The 22246-nt window shown below is 44.3% G+C and overlaps 1 protein-coding gene and 1 pseudogene across 1 annotated transcript in view; one reads left to right on the top strand and one right to left on the bottom strand.

The window, feature by feature from the left end:
* Positions 1-22246, top strand: part of LOC139235162 (mucin-6-like) — a 305371-nt gene that overhangs the window by 109608 nt on the left and 173517 nt on the right. The window lies entirely within an intron of this gene.
* LOC139234666 (proteasome subunit alpha type-4 pseudogene) lies at positions 3242-4016 on the bottom strand (annotated as a pseudogene).

The following is a 22246-nucleotide window of genomic DNA, read 5'->3' as shown; positions in this document are numbered from 1 at the left end:
TCCGGAAGGCTCAGGCCAAACGTGTGTCCTTAAAGAAAAAGGCTGGGAAAATTAATTCTAGAGCCCTCTGGATGTCTGGGGACTTACAGTGGAGGATTAAGAAAAAAAGAGACGTCTATGTCATACATCAATAGCTAAATACTACATAATCTTTAGAGGAATATAGAGAGTTAAGAGGAAAAATTAAAAAGGATATTAGGAATGCTAAGAGAGAGCACAAGAAATTCTTGGCCAGTAAAATTAAGGAAAACCCTAAGATGTTCTATAAATATATTACGATTAAGAGGGTAACTAAAGAAAGGGTAGGGCCTATAAGAGACCATGAGGGTAATCTTTGTGTGGAGACGGAAGATGTTGGGAGGGTTCTTAACGAATACTTTGCATCTGTTTTCACAAAGGAAAGGGGCAATGCAGATACTGCTATCGAGGAGGAGTGAGATATTCTAGATGAAATAAATACAGTGAGAGAGGAAGTATTAAGGGGTTTAGCAGTTTTGAAAGTAGATAAGTTCCCAGGCCCTGATGAAATACATCCCAGGCTGTTGAGCGAAGTAAAAGAGGCAATAGCAGAGGCCTTGACCATCATTTTCCAGTCCTCTTTGGATCTGGGCACGGTGCCGGAAATTGGAGGACTGCTAATGTAGTACCCTTGTTTAAGAAGGGAGAAAGGGATAGGCCGTAATTACAGGCCTGTCAGCCTAACCTCAGTGGTGGGAAAATTATTGGAAAAAATCTTGAAAGACAGGATAAATCTGCATTTGGAAAGGCAAGGATTAATTAGGGACAGTCAGCATGGATTTGTTAAGGAAAGATCGTGTCAGACTAACCTGATTGAATTTTTTGAGGAGGTAGCCAAGAGGGTCGATGAGCGTAGTGCATACGATGTAGTATATATGGACTTTAGCAAGGCTTTTGATAAGGTCCCACATGGTAGACTCGTCATGAAGGGAAGGTTAAAGCCCACAGGGCAAAGTGTCAAGTTGGATCCAAAATTGGCTTGGAGGTAGGAAGCAAAGGGTAGTGATTGATGGATGTTTTGTGACTGGAAAGATATTTCCAGTGGGGTTCTGCAGGGCTCAGTACTGGGTCATAGAAACATAGAAACATAGAAAATAGGTGCAGGAGTAAGCCATTCAGCCCTTCAAGCCTGCATCGCCATTCAATGAGTTCATGGCTGAACATGCAACTTTAGTACTCCATTCCTGCTTTCTCGCCATACCCCTTGATCCCCCTTGTAGTAAGGACTAGATCTAACTCCTTTTTGAATATATTTAGTGTCCCTTGCTTTTTGTGGTATATATCAACGCTTTAGATTTGAATATAGGGAGTATCATTAAGAAGTTTGCAGACAACACTAAAATTGGCTGTGTGGTTGATAATGAAGAGAAAAGTCATGAGCTGCAGGATGATATCAATCTACTGGTCAGGTGGGCAGAGCAGTGGCAAATGGAATTTAATTCAGAGAAGCGTGAGATGATGCACTTTGGGAGGGCTAATAAGGAAAGGGTATACACATTAAGCGGTAGGCCACTTAATAGTGTAGATGAACAAAGGGACCTTGGAGTGCTTGTCCACAGATCCCTGAAAGTAGCAGGCCAGGTGGATAAGGTGGTTAAGAAGGCATATGGAATGCTTGCCTTTATTGGCCGAGGCATAGGAGATAAGAGCAGGGAGGTTATGCTTAAATTGTATAATACTTTGGTTAGGCCACAGCTGGAGTATTGCGTGCAGTTCTGGTCGCCGTATTATCGGAAGAACGTGATTGCACTAGAGAGGGTGCAGAGGAGATTTACTAGGATGCTGTCTGGAATGGAGAATTTTAGTTATGAGGACAGATTGGATAGGCTGGGTTTGTTCTCATTGGAATAAAGGAGGTTGAGAGGAGACCTCATTGAGGTGTACAAAATATTGAGGGGCCTTGCCATAGTGGATAGTAAGGGTCTATTTCCATTGGTGGAGGGGTCTATTACGAGGGGGCATTGTTTTAAGGTAGTTGGTGGAAGGTTTAGAGGGGATTTGAGGGGGGGGCTTCTTTACGCAGAGGGTTGTGGGGATCTGGAACTCGCTGCCTGGAAGAGAGGTGGATGCAGAAACCCTCAGCACTTTTAAGAGATGGTTGGATGGGCACTTAAAGTGCAGTAACCTGCAGGGTTATGGACCTAGAGCTGGTAATTGGGATTAGACTGGATGACCTTTTGTTGGACGGAGCAGATATAATGGTTAGTACTGCAGGGAATCTAATACGGCCAGGATGATCTTCTGGACTAGTTTTGATCGCCTGGATGGGTCGGAGAGGAATTTTCCCAAATTTTTTCTCCCTAAATTGGCCTGTGTTTTTATCTGGTTTTTGCCTCTCCCAGGAGATCACATGGCTCCGGTTGGGGTGGAGTATAGAATGTTTCAGTATAAGGGATGTTGCAGTTGTGATGGGGCGGATTGTTTGGGCTGGGTGCTCTTTGCCTTTCCGTCATTGTTCATAGGTTTATATGTAACCTTCAGGGCTGCTGACCAAGGGCCGTGTGGCTGTTGTCGGCTGGTGTGGACGCGATGGGCCGGAATGGCCTCCTTCTAAATTTCTATGTTTCAATGGGCCCAAGTTTCGGCTCGAGTTGTTCCTATTTTTTTTGAGCAACTGGTTTAGTATGGAGTATCTTAGAAATCGCAATTCTCGGCATTTAGTTTGCTCCAGTTCTAGTTAGTTTCGTTTTAGTAGTTTTTTTTTCAAAAGGGGGCGTTACCAGCCACTTATGCCTGTTTTGCAAGTTACTGCAGCGAAAAGTTACTCCAAATTAACTTAGAACCGCGTAAGTGTCGATTTTTGTATGTTCAGAAAAACCTTGCCTACACTTTATAAATTAGGCGCAGGTAGTGAGAGATAGGGAGGGGGGAAAGGAAGTTCGAGGGAAGCTAGAGGATTTTACAAAGCATTAAACACTTCATTTTTACCAATAAAGAGTCATTATCAATAATAAATGATAAATCAATAAATGAACCAATAAATCAATCAAAAAAAATAATAAAAAATCAATCAATAAATAAAAAATTAAAAGTTTCTACTCACTTACTGCAGCACCGGGAGCCCTCCAACAGCCTGCTAAAGAGCTGGTCGGGCGGGGCTCGCCGCAGACGAGATGCTGCTCGGGCGGGAAGTGTACAAGAAGGCTGGATGGTATCTGGTACGGCCAATTCTATAAACTGAGAACCTGCAGTCAACTAAATTTTCAATGATTCATTTGCAGCTCTATTTGTCCTTCTCTTTTTGCGCCTTCTCCTTTTTCTCACGTTCATATTTTGCTTCTTCTGCCTCGTGTCACTTAAGCAAAACCTCCACTTCCTTCTGCTTCAGCATCTTTATGTGTGTTTTCCCATTTTTTCTGGTTAGCGTTGCAATTTCCACCTTATCGGCCGATAGTTTGCTGACGTCCATAGTCTTATTCAACACTTTAGCTGCCAATGCAAGTGCTGACTGCAAAGTCATATCTCTTTCTTTGAAGTCTTGTTTCAGCATAGATACTGCAGTGGCGCTGTTATTCCCGATGCAGGTGGCCTTCCACCCTCCATAGTTTCCACTGGGGTCACTCTGATACAACTGGTAGCCATAGTGCTTATCCCATCCCATGTACAGCAGCGAAACACCAAAAGGACGCTTCCCTCTGAACTGTGTGTAAGCCTGCTTGATATCACAGAGTGTTGTGACCAACTGCTCACATGGGATTGGTTCCTGGTACTGAAGGAGATACCTGCAATCAGTCGCAGCTCATTCGTTAGAATATTGGCATCAGATGTTATTCCTGCGACGCTGCAAGCCATGTCATCGTTTACTTTATATATTTTTTCGGAAAAGAAGACTTCATCCAGTAGCTTGTGTATGTTGCGTCTATCCGTGGCCAAAAGAACACCATCGTTCGCTAAGATCCCCATACAGGTTCCAGCATGGCCAATGGCTTCCATGGCATATTCCACCTGATAGAGTCGCCCTTCTGGCAAAAATATGGTCGTTCGCGAGTCATATCTTCGAGACACCAACGAGATGCTCAGGTGGGCTCCGCCACTGACGAGATGCTGCTCGGGTGAGGCCCGCCGCCGCCGAGATGCTGGTCGGGCGGGCCCTGCCGCCGAGGAGGTAAGGGCAGGCAGGCCACTCGGCCCAGGATAGGGGCGACGTCCCTTCGGCTAGGGATAGGGTCGCTCGGAGACAGGACGTGCTGGGAGGGCCAGGAGCTACTGCGCAGGCAAGCAGCCTCCACTGCGCATGCGTGCAGCTGCCGGCACTCTTTTTGGTGCAGGGCTGTAGCTCCGCCCCCAGCAGCTCCTGCTGCGCTGCGCTGAGCTGCAAACAGGCCTACAGATATCGGAGAATCGCGAGGTAAGTATTTGGCTCTGTTTCAGTTCTAGAAATTAGGCGGGCCTCTCCGAGGTGCGTCGTTCTACCGGGGATCCGAAACTTGGGCCCAAGGTTTCTATGTAAGCTGCCCAAGAGGTGCTCTGAGTCCTCCCACTAATACCCACACCTGCACTGCAATATCTCCAGGGAAAGGTAGAAAACCTCACTTTGGCAGGCATTGTTGATGGAGGCTCCTCTTCCCAATGACGCTGCACCAACATACCCCGAGTGACATCATAATTAGTTTCAAATGCCAGTCTAGCCTTTATGATGGAAGGTTCTTTAGAAGCATCCCAATCACAATATTATTTACATGATTTACATGCTATTGTAAGAAATAAGTTGTGCAAGAATGATGAGGTGCTACCGTTGCCTGTTTACCAGCTCCTGCGTTGAAGGCGGTATATGAATGCAAATTGTTAATTTTCTTTGCTACTGCTACTGTACAGGAAGGACATTGGAACTCTGCTTCTCACATAGCTAGGGCACACGTGTTTTATAGCAATATCGGACTGATGTTTAACTTGATTGCTAAACTTGAGGCAGCATACAAAGATATCTTGAAAAGCTTTAGAGCTGCATAGTGGAATACATTACCTGAGTTGTCTAAGGAAAATAAAGAATCTAAACTTGAGCGTTCCCAACGTCACTTCATTTATTTAGATGTTACCTCAGTATTCTGCATGACTTCACACATGGCTATGCAATGCAGGAAGATGTTTAACCACTTCAACAAATTAGGCAAGAGAAGATAGCCACCACTTCCAAGAATTCAGTGGACGAAGCAAAATGACCAGCTTCTCAAACTGTGTCAAAGTACTTTAACTGCTTACTGTGAATACCCACAGGGAAGTACTTTGCCCTTTACACCTCCAACCTCGACTGGAAGTGTGCCTTCACTCACATCCTTACATATCCTAACCTAACGAATGAAATGTAAAGGAGACCTTCTGCTTTGATGCTCTCAAAACACAACAGGAGTTGTCTGCACCTGTCAACACATCGATTATGGGCTTCAAAATGACAATTGGGTTTTACTGCACGGGAACAAAAGGTAACTCTCATTATTTGTATTCTTTTTCAAGGATGAGATTCCATAACACCCAAGAGCGAGTTGCAACAGGTGGCCACCTCCAAAAAAAGGGAAGAAAGCCATAGAGAGTGCAAGAGATGGGGAAGTAGAATTTTTCTTGAATATAATTACAAATGCACACACAATGTAAAATCCCAAAATATATTTTTACTGCATTTTTTCCTTTTAGGCTTTTAAATGCATTTTCTTGTCCTTAATTCCAGGTTATCTGGTACCTCCTTTGGATTCACTTACTTTTCTCTGATTTGGTAATGTTAAAGAGATAGCCTTAGTTGGTAGAATTTTACAGCAATAAAAAGGTTTCTGTTGGAAGATTTCCACTGTATTTTTCTTTATATTAGTTGTACTGCTCATGGGTTGATATAGATTGGGCTCTTGTCTCTCCCTGGTGAAAAATGCTCAACTTGTTATGATCAGAAATTGAGTGTTTCTCTTTTCTAAGTTATTCCTTCTGCCTCAAAACTTTTCTTTTCCATCTGTGAGCTCATTGCCTGTTCCTCTCTCGAACAATTTATTTTAGTTCTCAAATCATCCTCTCCACTCCAAAGTTGTGTTCGCCTTTGAATTGTCGAATTGAACTGCTGGCTTGGTTCCTGTTCTGCCATTCTATCCATTTGTTTTCCTCAACAACGTAGTTTGAAAAACAATTAAATGAAGCAGTAATTCAACTGATAGATTCATACTCTATTGTAGTTTTGTTGGGAGTCAGTTGGCTAATTTGTGCACGCGATGGAGCTCTCTGGAGGGCCTCAGATAATTGAGAGCTAGCTGGTCATTTTGTGCCTGTTTTAGAGGTGTAAGCTGGCCTCCAAATGTCAGGCTGATTAGTTGAATCCTTAATTCTGTATGAATTGTAATTATAGTGAGAGAGATATCCATTGGAGGGTGTCTTTTCTCTAAACCTGCTGAGATTGGGATGGCAACATATTGGAGGGAGAGGCCAAAGATTTTCACGGACCCAGCAGAGTATGACATGCTGTTTGTAGAAATACAGGAGGAGTTAATGAGTAAGTTTATATTTTTGGTGAATTTTTAATATGTTTATGTAATAAATTTTATTTTTGGAGTATATATGATGGATGAGGAACTGTCATAGCTGCTATATATGGATTTTTTGCTGGAATGTGATTGAGTACACTTTTTTGATGGAATGTGATTAAAAAGAAAACTGAAATTTGGAAGAAATCTTTGTGAAATATGATTGGTGAAAAACTAAAGTAGAAAATAGCCAATTAGGAAGCAGTAAAATGCAACCTGAGCACCTATGCCATCAGGGTCAGTAACTCTAGTCAGATTTTTGAAGGAGCTGTTTACATTTCTTGTGCCTGATCATGATTCATCTGAGTGGGTTACTGTACTTTGAATTGAACTTTTAGTGGTTAACTTTGGTTGTCCGATGACTTTTGAGCAAATCTGATATTCAACAATTCTGCCTCATTTACAGAGGTGTGGCACATGACACCCTTTTTTACACAAGGTGGAATAGTGGAGCTTGGGCAAATGTTAGAATTGCCTTGCTAACAACAAAATCTGCCCAACTTAGCTCCCACCAGTGAAAGTAGTGACCCATTGAGCTACACCATTCCCAAACTGCATATTGTTACTTGCCAAATTCTTGGTAATATTAGTAATTCTATCACCAATAGTGGGAAATAAAGAATTCGAAAATTGGGTGGCCTATGGGTTTGTGCATTATTCATTCACCCAGCTCAGACAGGTTTTGCTGTTAACAAGAAATTTCCAAAATTGGGCCTAGTCCAACTATCCCTCCTTGTGAGTAGGATAGAATCATGTGCCATACTTTTCCATCTTACTTTGATGTTTTAACATCAGGAGCTAGAATGTTAGAATAAAATGTTTTTGAAAAATGTAAGATTAAATAAGTTGATCCATTCAAGTGCAGATTGGCAGTGGGAAGAATGTGAAGAATGTGGCTACTTGTAATATAATCCTTTAAGAGGATTTCAATTCACTCCAAAATGTTGACATGAAATACAAGACATGAAGATTCACATACATTTCTCCTACTTGGGGAAACTCTCTCTCCAGTGTCACACCCTGGAACTCTGTGACTTGAATGTAGCAGTTCAAACATTGCATTAGTATCATGTGCTTGAGTAAGACTGTTGGAGTGCGCATTCGGTTATAGAAAGGTTTTGGCTTGCATGTTGATACTCTAACATAAATTTTCCAGTATTCTTCTGCTCTCAACAATCCCCAAAGTTAATTATAGAAGATACCTCTGCCTGCCCATATTGCACCAGGTTATATTAAAAGTCCCAATGAAAAATAAGCCAAATGTCTCTTTATCTACCATTGCTGTTTAGGCAGATTTCCGCTGACCTATTTCGATGTTATGTTCTAAGTTGTACAAATACTTTTATATTTTTATCAGACGCCACATTAATACTTCATATTGCCAGGATCAGGAAATTATGTCATGCAGAGATTGATTGTGTTCTCCTGTATTAATGACCACAAATATCTGGTTCACGACATCAAAGGATGATACTGATGTGTTAAGTCCAACTTGATATCTAGTATCTATAGCTGGTCATCAACCTTTAATTTGACTTGACACAATGTTGAAAGTATTTCTTCAAAATGCTTTTTTATTTTCATTGTTTCGGTAGGATCCTAGAAGGTCAGCAACATATGACTTGGCAGTCTCTGACTTTGAGATAAGACATAGGAATAGTTCAAGCACCAAAACTTCCTTTAGCTCAGAGAGGTGTTTATTAATGTCCTGTTAGTTTCGGATATAGAATAATTTTAGTGTGCTGGGTTGAAAATAGAAAAATGCCAAAGAGAAGTGCTTGACTTGAAACATCAGAGCATTACTCAGTAGTATTCAACATTGTTGACTTGTTATGGGCTTTAAGACCAATCTGATTATGCCTTTGCATCCTGGAACAGATGTTTTCACATAACTGACAGTAAAGTCCTCTTCCTGCAAATCAATATCAGCCAGAGGTATCCAACACTTCAGAACTAAATATACCAGAAACAAAATGTTACTAGCTTATTGTTAATCTGAATTCTTACTTTGATTAATAATGTTCAGGCTGCTTTTCCACAGAATTACTGCCTTTTTATCTTAATGTCTGGTCTTCTCAATGATATTTATGTCAAATGAGTTTATTTTCCTAAATAAGGCAGTAACTCAGGGCTAGACTTTCAGCACGTATATGTCCATTTATTGCCCATTTAGTGCACATATAACCGCCGAGATTCAGTTTATCGCTCATTTTTGATGAGAAATGGAAATTACCGCCCGATTATCGCCCATTTATCGCCAGCGGAACTTTCGGCATACAGGAATGAGCTGAATCGCCCGGCCTATTTAAAAAAATAAAATCTGACATCATCACTCGTGCAAGGCCCAGAATACTGTTTATAATGGAAACTTACGCCCAAATATCGCCCAGATTATCGGCGAGCGCTACTTTCAGCATTTTGCCCATATATCACCCAAATGATCACTCACCCAAAAAAAGCTCAAGAAAAGCTGCACTCACCTGACCTTAACCCGGCAGTATGGACGGCGTTTTGTAAATTGGAGGAAATTTAATACAAGGCTGCTTCAAGTTGGTGGGAGCATTTAAGTAATTTGTGAGTTATTTTAAGGGCGTTTTAGAATCTTGCCAATCATCTAATCACGTTGTGGTCAATTTTGAGTTTATATTGTGTTTGTTGAGGACAATTTAAGAATTTTGAAGACAGATTAGGGTATTTATCGTGATTTATAGTGATAGGGCCTGTAGTTTCTCAACCAGTATTGATGACTACTCACATGCTGCAGAATAGAGATGGGAGGAGGTTCATTGAAGAGCATTATGTGCCCAATCAAAGAGGTGGCAGACTGCTGAGGAAGAAGAGACCTTTCACCCAACGCATTTACAGGGATAAGCGATCATACCCGGACTTGTCCGATAACACATGCATTAGAAGGCTGTGCTTCTGAAAGGGCTGTCATCAGTGAGATATGCCAGCTAATTAAGGGAGATCTGCAGCCTCCCAGCACCACCATTTTTGGGCAATAGCGAAAATAATGGAAAGTCTAATCCTCAGTCTTTACTGCCATAGAGCTAAATTGTGAATCTACTCCAGGCTCATGATTCTGTGCTAGCTCTCATTCTTGGTCTTTAGTGGAAATACTTCACTTGTCACCTTTCACTTGTCACATTTTGAGTGAAAGCTAGCCACTGAAATCAACAGCATTTAAATATGAATTGAAGTGACACCATATAAGCAGAAGTCTGTATTTAAGGGAGTCAAGGGTTATGGGGAGCGGGCAGGGAAGTGGAGTTGAGGCCAAGATCAGATCAGCCATGATCTTATTGAATGGCAGAGCACGCTCGAGGGGCCGTATGGCCGACTCTTGCTCCTGGTTCTTATATTCTTATTCTGTGGTAATTTGCACGTGGCACTACATAATACCAGGTGTTTGGAAATTCTTGCAGTGATTTATGAATTCCATACAGCAGTACTGGAACTACCGTTTCAAAATGATCACAATGAAAATGCAAAACCTGTATCATATTAATACAGTGCTTGATACTGAATTTTCAAAATGGAATTATTTGTTGAAAGCAAATAAGTCATTCATGCTCAAGAACTTGTGTGTTAGAGCTTACTATCACAAAGTCACTAACCTTTTTTATACTTCACCAGTATCCGTTGATGCCGAGGACTTTGAGAGTGAAGAGACTTCAGTTGTTTCTTCTGCATTTACTAACTTTGTAAATGTTGATAGTTTGCCATTTTGACCAGCACAGAACTCGATCTTGCTTCTTGGCATGTTTTAGGCATTCCATTCCAGCAGGTGTACAGATGATAAGAAATGCAGTTAAGTAAATCTTTGACATGAAATAGAAATTCTTTTTCTGAGGAATTGTAATTAGTCGAATCCATACCACATGCACCATAAGGATCATATGAAAAGGACATTCACTTACATCCTCTTAGAGAAAAGTGTACCAAGTAATTATAATCAAATTCTCTTCACAAAGAAAACCCAGATGATGTCCTTTTTCCAGCAACATTCCTAATTTATGTCTTTTAAGTAGTTCTAACAGTTTTTAGCTATTTTAGATGGAGGGACAGAGTAGGTTTGTACAGAAAAAATGTATTATTATTGACGACAGGTGGATGATCATCGGAACATAAGTCTGTGCAGCTCAAGAAATTGTCTTTTCATTTGTCAAGCTTGTGGATTGGTATTGACAGCGGTCTGATCTATTTTTTTTTCAAATTTCCTATTTCACAAAAATACTCACCATAGTTTAAGCAGTGTGCATTGGCACTTTTTTTTTACACAATAGTTAACTTTCTTTTTGAAATATTCCATTGTTATTTGCTTCCTTTCTTGCCCCTTTAATTTTTTAATTGGAGTTGTCCATGAAAATTTCACACAATACTTTCTTAAAAATAAAAGTGGAATTTGTTTAATTTCCAATACCAGATTCAGACTATTGTTTTATGGTTCAAATCAACGAGCCATTGGGAAAATAAGCTGTGAATTTATTAGCCATAAAGAAAAGAACAAAAAGCAATACTTGTTTTTGTATTGTGGCTATTCATATTGTAGAAATATCTGTGTTTCACACAATTAGTTACTTTCTGGACTGGAATGGCTGTTGTTAGGTAGACATTTTCCTTATTCTTTCAGAGTGAGATCATAGGAACATAAAATTTGCTAGATGAAAAAAAACCAAGGTCCATCTACTTCACCTTCTACCATCCTGGTAGTCGCATAGTCGATACAATGAGAATGGAGATGTTGGCTGATCATAGCAATCAATCTATATCAATATAGTCTACATCAGACCCATACATGAGACGAAGAAAGTTGAAGGGAAAGAATCTTTGTAGCCTCTCTGTCTGTAGGTTTGGGTCAGGATCAGTTGATTAGAGGAATTGCTTTGGAACAACAGTCCCGTTTATCTTAGCCTGTAAGTGAGTCCTACCACTGGCAGTATTACAGTTCAGGTAATCCACTGATGTATTATCTTTTTTTCCAAAAAGAACTTTTGTTTTACGATAAATAAGAGTGTGAAATTCTGTCAGAAAACATAAGCATTTTGTTTGAATTACCTGTAAGAAAACATTGCACCAGAGAATCAAGCTCCTGCAGCTATTAATAAAATCTGTTACTACCCAACATCCTCTGAAAATATTGAAGAGTGTTAGTTCCTTCAATTCTGTGATTTATTCTCCAGAAATGTTCATTTTCACTCAAGTTTAATTACCCAGAAATAAAACTCAAAATAGTCTTCACATTTTGTCACCGATACACTGGGATGGTGCTACATGAGGTGATTATATGGAGGGTTCAGCTTCTGAATGTGCGCAGACGCAAGCATCGTCTGCGTACTGTAGTTCGACGACAGAGGATTGGACGGTCTTGGATCTAGGAAGGTTGAACAGGTTCCCACTGATTCTGTAGTTTAGTTCCACTCCAGCGGGGAGCTTGTTGAGCGTGAGATAGAGCATTGCAGCGAGGAAGATCGAGAAGAGGGTCCGGACGTGGATTGGGTCTGTGGTGGGTCCATTGGTCAGGATTACGGCTTGCATGTCGTCGTGGAGCAGGCGGAGCATGAAGACAAACTTTTGGGAGCAGCCGAAATGGAGGAGGACGCTCCGTAGTCCCTCGTGGTGTCAAAGGCCTTTGTGAGGTCAAAGAAGGCCATGTAAAAGGTTGATGCTGTTCCCTGCATTTCTCTTGCAGTTGTTACGCCGTGAAGATCATGTCTTGTACCCTGTAGCGGGCAGAATCCGCACTGTGACTCCGGGAGGAGCTCCTCAGCCACGGGGAGAAGATGGTTGAGGAGGATTCCAGCGATGACTTTACCAGTGGCCGACAAAAGGGAGTTTCCTCTGTAGTTGCCGCAGTTGGACTTGTCTCCTTTTTTAAAGATGGTCACAATTATGGCATCTCTGAGATCTACAGGCATGCACTCCTCCTTCCAGATGAGAGAGATGAGGTCATGCATTCGAGCCAATAGTGCCTCTCTGCCATACTTTAGTGCCTCAGCGGGGTTTCCATCCGCTCCCGATGCCTTGTTCTTGAGCTGATGGATGGCCTTTTCTACCTCGTGCAGCGTTGGGGTTTTGCTGAGATGGTGGCGGGTAGCATGCTGCGGGAAGGAGTCGAGGACACTCATGTAAAAGGCAGAATTTTGATTAAGTGCTCCTTCCAGCCGGCTTTGACTGCCTCGGTGTCCCTGATGAGTGTCTCTCCGTTCTTGGCCAGCAGTGGGGTGAGTACTTGGGCCATAGGTGGACTTGACTGCGGGGAAGAATCCTCGCACATCATGGCTGTCGGCCAGCTGCTGAATCTCCTGCGCTTTCTCCACCCACCATCTATTCTTCAGGTCGCGGGTTTTTTGTTGGATCATGTCTGTAGAGCTGCTTTGCTGCTCCCGAGTTGGGTTGTTGCTTTACATTCAGAAATGCCCTGCGCTTGCAGTTTATTAGCACCTGGATCTCCTGGTCATTCTCATCAAACCTATTATGTCTGTAGTGTACTTATGAATGACTCCATGAGGCAATGTGTTGTACTCAAACTGTAGTGACCTTGGTCCTTTACTCGTAACTCCAGAGTCAGGCAGCTGCTTGGTGGCTCCCCTTTTATACAGCCCCTGCCACCAGGACAGGAAACCCCGGTCTCCACCAGTTGCACCCTCTAGTAGTGCCAGCATTGATAGATGCCTGTGTCTGTGTACATGCAGAGGCTGCCCTCCAGGACATAGTCGACGTATTTACTGAGGCGTACGAAAGCATGGGCCTTACGCCAAACATCCGTAAGACAAAGGCCCTCCACCAGCCTGTCCTCACCACACAGCACTGCCCCCTAGTCATCAAGATCCACGGGGCGGCCCTGGACACCGTGGACCACTTCCCATATCTCGGGGGCCTCCTATCAACAAGAGCAGTCATCGATGACGAGATCCAACACCGCCTCCAGTGCGCCAGTGCAGCCTTCGGTAGCCTGAGGAAAAGAGTGTTTGAAGACCAGGCCCTCAAAACTGCCACCAAGCTCATGGTCTACAGGGCTGTAGTAATACCTACCCTCCTGTAAGGCTCAGAGACATGGACCATGTACAGTAGACACCTCAAGTTGCTGGAGAAATATCACCAACAATGTCTCCGTAAGATCCTACAAATCCCCTGGGAGGACAGGCGCACCAACATCAGTGCCCTCATTCAGGCTAGCATCCCCAGCATTGAAGCACTGACCACACTCGATCAACTCTGCTGGGCAGGCCACATAGTCCGCATGCCAGACACGAGACTCCCAAAGCAAGTGCTCTACTCGGAGCTCCTTCATGGCAAATGAGCCAAAGGTAGGCAGCGGAAACACTACAAGGACACCCTCAAAGCCTCCCTGATAAAGTCCAACATCCCCACTGACACCTGAGAGTCCCTGGCCCAAGACCGCTCTAAGTGGAGGAAGTGCATCTGAGAGGGCACTGAGCACCTCGAGTCTCAATGCCGAGAGCATGCAGAAATCAAGCGCAGACAGCGAAAGAGCGTGCGGCAAACCAGTCCCACCCACCCTTCCCCCAACGACTATCTGTCCCACCTGTGACAGAGTCTATGGCTCTCGTATTGGACTGTTCAGCCACCAAAGAACTAACTCAGGAGTGGAAGCAAGTGATTCCGAGGGACTGCCTATGATGATGATGGTGATGATGATGACACAGTGTAAACCTTATTGATAGTACATCAGGTAAACAAGTCTCCATCATGCAACTGTACAATGACTACACGGAGAGTATATCTATAGTCTGCATATATAACAAAACCAGTCCTGGTATTTCCTGGTTGAGTGACCGAGCATCTCTTCACAGGCGCTGGTTATGGTGGTGCTGTGGGCACCTGCCTCTCGGGGTCATCGAGGGTCGCCAGTTTGGCCGAGGCATTCGAAAACATGGGCCAGACAAAGGTCCTCCACCAACCTGACCCCGCCACACAGCACTGCCTCCCCCCGGTCATCAAAATCCATGACATGGTCTTGGACAACGTGGCCCACTTTCCATACCTCAGGAGCCTACTATCAGCAAAGGCAGACATCGACGACAAGATCCAACACCGCTTCCAGTGCGCCAGAACAGCCTTCGGTCGCCTGAGGAAGAGAGTGTTGGAGGATCAGGCCTTCAAATCTGGCATCAAACTTATATTTACAGGGCTGCACTGATACCCACCCTCCAGTATACAGCAGGCACCTCAAATCGCTGGAGAAATACCACCAGCGATGTCTCCACAAGATCCTGCAAATCCCCTGGGAGGATAGACACACAACCATCAGTCTTCTCGATCAGGCCAACATCTCCAGCATCGAAGCACTGACTACACTCGACCAGCTTCAATTGGCGGGCCACATTGTCCGCATGCCCGACACAAGACAGCCAAAGCAAGCGCTCTATGCAGAACTCCTACACAGCAAGTGAGCCCAAAGACCACCCTAACTGGAGGAAGAGCATTCGGGAGGGCGCTGAGTACCTCGAGTCTCGTTGCTGAGTGCATGCAGAAACCAAGCACAGACAGCGGAAGGAGCATGCGGCAAATCAGACTCCCCACCCACCCTTTCCTTCAACGACTGTCTGTCCCACCTGCAACAGAGACTGTAATTCCTGTATTGGACTGCACAGTCACCTGAGAACTCACTTTTAGAGTGGAAGCAAATCTTCCTCGATTTCGGGGGACTGCCTATGATGATGATATGGAGGGTACCATACTATGGGGGAATGGAAATCACTGCTTGAAAGGGTGGTAGAGGCAGAAACCCTCACCATTTTTAAAAAGTACTTGGTTATGCACTTGAAATGCCGTAACCTACAAGGCTACGGACCAAGAGCTGGAAAGTGGCTGGATAGCTTTTTGTCTGCCGGCACGGACGTGATGGGACATAAATTTCTATGATTCTATGTTTGCCACTGCAAGGTACTACCTCCATAAGTTAGCATTGCAGCATCCTGGAAGAAGGCTTGAGACTGCAGCTGACTGGTACTGCCTGTCACGAGCTTTGCTAGCAAAACGGTGTCTATAACTGTCTGCTTGCCTGATGCTAGACTCCCAAAACAAGCACTCTACTCAGAGCTCCGACACGGCAAGTGAGCCCCAGATGGGCAGAGGAAACGCTTCAAAGACACCCTCAAAGCCTGCTTGAAAAAGTACAACATCCCCACCGACACCTGAGAATCCCTGGCCAAGACCACTCAAAATGGAGGAGAAGCATCCAGGAAGGTGCCAAACACTTCGAGTCTCTTCACCGGGAGCCAAGTGGAAGGAGTGCATGACAACCCAAGCACCCCACTCCCCCGCCCCTCCAACCACCATCTACACCACCTGTGACAGAGACTGTAGATCCCGCATTGGACTCATCAGTCACCTAACTTATATTAATGTGAAAGCAAATCATCCTCAACTCCGAGGGACTGCCGAAGAAGAGAAGAATATTAGCAGCAGGTATCCAGGCTCAAGCCCTTCTTGCAGTGGATACAAGCTTTTAAATGTTATTCTGGGCACTTTTGTACTGTGTGAGTGCAACTATTTATTATTAATGTTGTGTTTAATTTGTTCACTATGAATTTTATGCTGATGTGAGGGATGTGGGTACAGATGAAGGAAACTTCCATATGAGCACAGGGTGGTCGGGTGAACTTTCACAATGCTCAATCACTGCTGGACCAGGGTTTGAAAAAGTATTTTCTGGCACCATTGAAAGGATCCTTTGTGAAATCAGTTATGTTTAAGGTACATCATTGGAACAGGGTAGAGGACATTTTACTCTGTATCTAATATGCTCTATACTTGAAATGGAAATGCTATTGCTGATGTTGGATGCCTAAAATAGAAACATGTTCCATCCCAGTGTTGAGATCCTTGAAGAGCATAAAAAAATCACCACAATATAAATGAAAGCAAAAGCTCATCTACTTTTGTATATATTGTCTGTGACCACATAGTTATGGGTGTGTTGTCGGCCTATGCTCCAGTTATAAGAACTAACTTCATGTCTGTGATTCCTTGCATGCAAATGTTCTGTTTTTAGGCATTTTGAAGCAATCAGATCAATAGGGTTATTGGCAGGTGCTTGGTAGCAGTTTCTCTCAGCTGGGAAAATGTGCATTGTGCATAGAGACTAAGGGGCTGGAATTGCCTCGCGCTGGGTTTGGGGCGGTCAATTCAAATGATCTGATTGTTTTCATTGCCGTGCGTGCACCGCGCTAATCGCGGGGCGCGGTGCAAACCACTTTTCGCCGGCGGAGTACCGGGGGCACATCCGGGGGGGGGCGGCCCAGGCAAAAATCCTTTAGTGCCCCATTAGCGCATCCTGGAAGTGCTAATGGGCCTTTCTGAGAGGGGCAATTTCAGCCACTAAAAGTTTACAAAGAAAATAAAATGCATTTAAAATGTGGAAAAAGAGAAATTACCTCATAGACTAATTTTAAAGGCAAGTACATTGAAAATACATATAGCTTCATGTTTCCCCTTAAAAAAAAAACTCTTGATCATCAAAACAATTTAGGACCTGTTCATCTTAATATTCATCTTAACTATTTATCTTGTTTGTAGTGAGCACAAATCTAATCTCCTGATTTACAACAGAGGTTGGTGCTCACATATGAAACTGATAAGAATATTTAACAGCCTACATCTTCTATCCACTTTAATTAACTGCAGACCGAGTGCACTGCAACATCTGCCAACTATTGGCTAACATCTGGGCCCTGACTTTCCTCAATGTCCATCGTGCTGTTATAGTGCCAAAAAATGACACCATTCACCAGCAGGGGGAGCAGCACAGAATTCTCCTGGGTAAGTATGTGGAGTGCCATTAGTTGTGGTGCAATAACGTTGTAAAGATGCTGTAAGTAGCATAGAGCCCAGGAGCTTTTCGTGCAGAAGCGGCACAAACATTTAGGGACAGCAAGGGGAAGCTGTAGAGGTTCTTATCTCATCTCCTTTTCAGTTGATCTACTCAGGCCATCTTCCACCTTCATCTGAAGTGCCTCTTGCCGGAACAGGCCAACTGAGGCTACGGAGCACTATGACAAGGCAGCAAGTTGCCAAAAAGCTGAGAATTTTTCACAAGAAGACCTGGTAGAAGTAGAAGACAGGATGGACAGATGTGGCACATCTGGTGTGCCACACAGGAAGCCATCATCATGTCAGTCTCGCTGCCTGCAGAGAGATGGCCTAGGCACTCAGTGCAAACTCCCTCACACTGAGGACTTCACAGCAATATTGGAAGAAATTCAAAAGCTTGACCAGAGCAGGCAAAGTAAGGTCCATAGCGCTTTGTCTCTTTCTTCCTTGCCCACCTTGAGCACCACCATACTCTTGACTCTCTTAAAGCAACATTCACACAACTAACCCTTCACACACCACTGCTTAAGGGCACCAACAACTCCCTATCCCGCACTATAGCCACACACCTCCTCTAACACAGAGCAGCTACCTTGCACAACAACAAAGCAGCTTCTGGACATACTTTCAAACCCACTCCTCTCTTACTTCACATCGCCCATTACTCTTGCCAAACATTTCTTAACTACAAGCCTAACCCTCATTTACTTAACTTGTTGCAGGATAATTTGGCATATAACACCCAGGAGAGGCTCTGGACCATGAGGGGAACCCCACCTGCAGATTCCTAATTTCCGCCTTCCCCTCCCTCCACCACCAATGAGCAGACACCCATGGACATTCTATCGACTCTGGATCAGTTCCCATAGACTGGAGGGTAGCTAATGTAACAACACTTTTTAAAAAAGGAGGGAGAGAGAAAATGGGTAATTATAGACCGGTTAGCCTGGCATCAGTAGTGGGGAAAATGTTGGAATCAATCATTAAGGATGAAATAGCAGCACATTTGGAAAGCAGTGACATGATCGGTCCAAGTCAGCATGGATTTATGAAAGGGAAATCATGCTTGACGAACCTTCTGGAATTTTTTGAGGATGTAACTAGCAGAGTGGACAAGGCAGAACCAGTGGATGTGGTTTATTTGGACTTTCAAAAGGCTTTTGACAAGGTCCCACACAAGACATTGGTGTGCGAAATCAAAGCACATGGTATTGGGGGTAATGTACTGACGTGGATAGGGAACTGGTTGGCAGACAGGAAGCAAAGAGTCGGGATAAACGGGTCCTTTTCAGAATGGCAAGCAGTGACTAGTGGAGTGCCGCAGGGCTCAGTGCTGGGACCCCAGCTCTTTACAATATACATTAACGATTTAGATGAAGGAATTGAGTGTAATATCTCCAAGTTTGCAGATGACACTAAACTGGGTGGCGGTGTGAGCTGTGAGGAGGACGCTAAGAGGCTGCAGGGTGACTTGGACAGGTTAGGTGAGTGGGCAAATGCATGGCAGATGCAGTATAATGTGGATAAATGTGAGGATATCCACTTTGGGGGCAAAAACACAAAGGCAGAATATTATTTGAATGGCTGCAGATTAGGAAAAGGGGAGGTGCAACGAGACCTGGGTGTCATGGTTCGTCAGTCATTGAAAGTTGGCATGCAGGTACAGCAGGCGGTGAAGAAGACAAATGGTATGTTGGCCATCATAGCTAGGGGAGTTGAGTATAGGAGCAGGGAGTTCTTACTGCAGTTATACAGGGCCTTAGTGAGGCCTCACCTGGAATATTGTTTTCAGTTTTGGTCTCCTAATCTGAGGAAGGACGTTCTTACTATTGAGCGAGTGCAGCGAAGGTTCACCAGACTGATTCCAGGGACGGCTGGAATGTCATATGAGGAGAGACTGGATCAACTGGGCCTTTATACACTGGAGTTTAGAAGGATGAAAGAGGATCTCATAGAAACGTATAAGATTCTGACGAGACTGGACAGGTTAGATGCGGGAAGAATGTTCCCGATGTTGGGAAAGTCCAGAACCAGGGGACACAGTCTTAGGATAAGGGGTAGGCCATTTAGGACTGAGATGAGGAGAAACTTCTTCACTCAGAGAGTTGTTAACCTGTGGAATTCCCTGCTGCAGAGAGTTGTTGATGCCAGTTCATTGGATATATTCAAGAGGGAGTTAGATATGGCCCTTACGGCTAAAGGGATCAAGGGATATGGAGAGAAAGCAGGAAAGGCGTACTGAGGGAATGATCAGCCATGATCTTATTAAATGGTGGTGCAGGCTCGAAGGGCTGAATGGCCTACTCCTGCACCTATTTTCTATGTTTCTATGTTTCAATGGGGTCAAGTTTCGGCCTGAGTTGCTCCTATTTTTTTGGAGCAACTGGTTTGGAATGGAGTATCTTAGAAATTGCAATTCTCGGCATTTAGTTTGCTCCAGTTCTAGTCAGTTACAACAGTTTCAGTTTGGAACAGATTTTTCTTTCAAAAGGGGGCGTGTCCGGCCACTTACACCTGTTTTGAAAGTTTAGGCAGTGAAAACTTACTCCAAACTAACTTAGCATGGAGTAAGTGCAGATTTTTGTACGCTCAGAAAAACCTTGCCTACACTTTACAAATCAGGCGTAGGGAATGAGGGGGGGAGGTGGGGGAGGGGAAGTAATTAAATTCTACCAGCGTTCAACAGTCTTACTTATACAAATAAAGAGCCAAACTGAATAAAAAGTCATAAATAAAGCAAAGACAAAATATTGAATGTTCCTACCTGTGTGAAGCAGCAGCAGCCTTCGAGCTGCGGTGCTTCAGGCAGGCCTTCTATGTTGGAGACAGGGGTGGCGTCAGTGACTCGACAGCAGTCCAACAATGGCAGCAAACAGCCTTCGAGCTGCGGTGCTTCAGGCAGGCCTTCTATGTTGGAGACAGGGGTGGCGTCAGTGACTCGACAGCAGTCCAACAATGGCAGCAAACAGCCTTCGAGCTGCGGTGCTTCAGGCAGGCCTTCTATGTTGGAGACAGGGGTGGCGTCAGTGACTCGACAGCAGTCCAACAATGGCAGCAAACAGCCTTCGAGCTGCGGTGCTTCAGGCAAGCATTCCTTCCATGTAGGAGACAGGGGCGGCGTCAGTGGCTCGACAGCAGCCAAAGACACAGCAAGCAAGCAGCCTTCAAGCTGCAAGGGAAGCTGAGGCCATTCGGCCACGGGATAGGGGCGGCATCAGTGGCTCGATGGCAGCCGAAGACACAGCAAGCAAGCAGCCTTCGAGCTGTGAGGAAAGCTGAGGCCACTCGGCAACGGGATAGGGGCAGTGGCAGTGGCTCGATGGCAGCCGAAGACACAGCAAGTAATCACCAAAATTCAATCCCAAGCCTTTCCACGGGTTTAACAGACAAATGAACACTTTTCTTTAAGTCCCTTTAAAAATGGCCGAGTGACAATGTTTATGGGTTACTGCGCGTGCGCGCGCGCTCCAACGCACACGCGTAAGGCTACCGGCACGACGTTGTCTCATTTAAATTAGCCCCGCCCCCCCACCATTTGTAGAATCGGCGCGACTCTGTGGCTCTGCCCTCCGCTGCTATGTGCGCGCCGCGCCAAGCTCCCAGGGACCTGCAGGGAGCCGGAAAATCTGGAGGTATTTTTCTGTCGCACTTTTAGGCGCGAAAAACGGGCGTCCAGGTCAGGGCTGCGCCGTTCTAGGCGCGGCCCGAAACTTGACCCCTATGTTTCTATGTAAAAGCTGCTTAAACAGGGCGGGTAAGGGGGGAACCCTGCAAAGAAAGGCAAGTTAAAGATTCTTTAATTATTTTTCTTAATTTGAAAATGGCGATTAGAGTCAAAACTGTCTTGGGAATGCTTTGTATGTTTTTTTTTATGAAAATTTTTTTTTTAAGTTTCCCCCCCTCCCGAAACCCAACCGCAACTGGACTAAATTTTACTATTTACTGTCCATTCCATTAACAACCGCCCATTTGGCTAACTTTCCACTTACCCGCCGAGAAAATCGCTGACAATGAGTGTGCAATGCTTATTTTCTCACCGGGCAATTAGTTTTACTTACTTTGAACATTAAAATGGAAATTCTCGCCAGCTTTTTTCGCCGAACATTAGCGGTTCATAGCAGGCAATCTGGCATTGAGGGCCTTTATGGAAAGTCTAGCCCGATGGTTGATAAAAGTAGGCAATGCACCTGCTTTTACCAGGCGCAAGAGTTCTAAGGACATTCACTGGGCAAGAGATGGGCAAACAGTGCAATCTTGCCAATGCGAATGTCCTAGCTGCCGAGATACGTTGGATCTGTCAAGCCAGAACTTGACAAATCGGAAAATCCAGTTTTCGGCGCATGTGCATTGCTCGCTGAAAACCGGCTTTTGTGGGGCCTCACCAGACATTCCCTATGGACTTGGTGAGGTTGGAATTTCAGACCCAATGTGTTTACCATGGAAATCCCTTGGTACCTGTGATTTTTGGAAGAGGAGGAGAAGGACAGGCTGCATCAGAGATGCTCTGTGCCCAAATGCTCTTTTACAGACTGAGATACACATAATTAGAACTGTTGGAAGAACAGTACTTGTGCAGGCTGTGGTTTACAAGAGAGCCTGTAACTAAGTTGTGCTACATCCTGCAAAGTGGCTTGTGGCCAAACTTATCCATCGGCAGAGCATTGTCTGTAGCAGTGAAATTCATAACAGCCTTTAAATTCTATGCATTTGGATCATTCTAAGTTGCCACTGGCAACATCACTTACAGTTAGTCTGCAGCACGCAGAAGTATAAAGCAATATCATTGACCCATTGACAATTAGCAGTGGTATGAAATGGCTGTGTAGTTTTACTGAATGTCAGGATTCCTGAAGATCCAGGGAATTATAGATTGTATCTATTAATGTTATGCA

The sequence above is a fragment of the Pristiophorus japonicus genome, chromosome 22 (assembly GCF_044704955.1).
Source record: "Pristiophorus japonicus isolate sPriJap1 chromosome 22, sPriJap1.hap1, whole genome shotgun sequence".
NCBI classification, from domain to species: Eukaryota; Metazoa; Chordata; class Chondrichthyes; family Pristiophoridae; genus Pristiophorus; species Pristiophorus japonicus.
The sequence above is the reverse complement of the archived record's forward strand: the minus strand, read 5'-3'. Positions and strand labels throughout refer to the sequence as shown.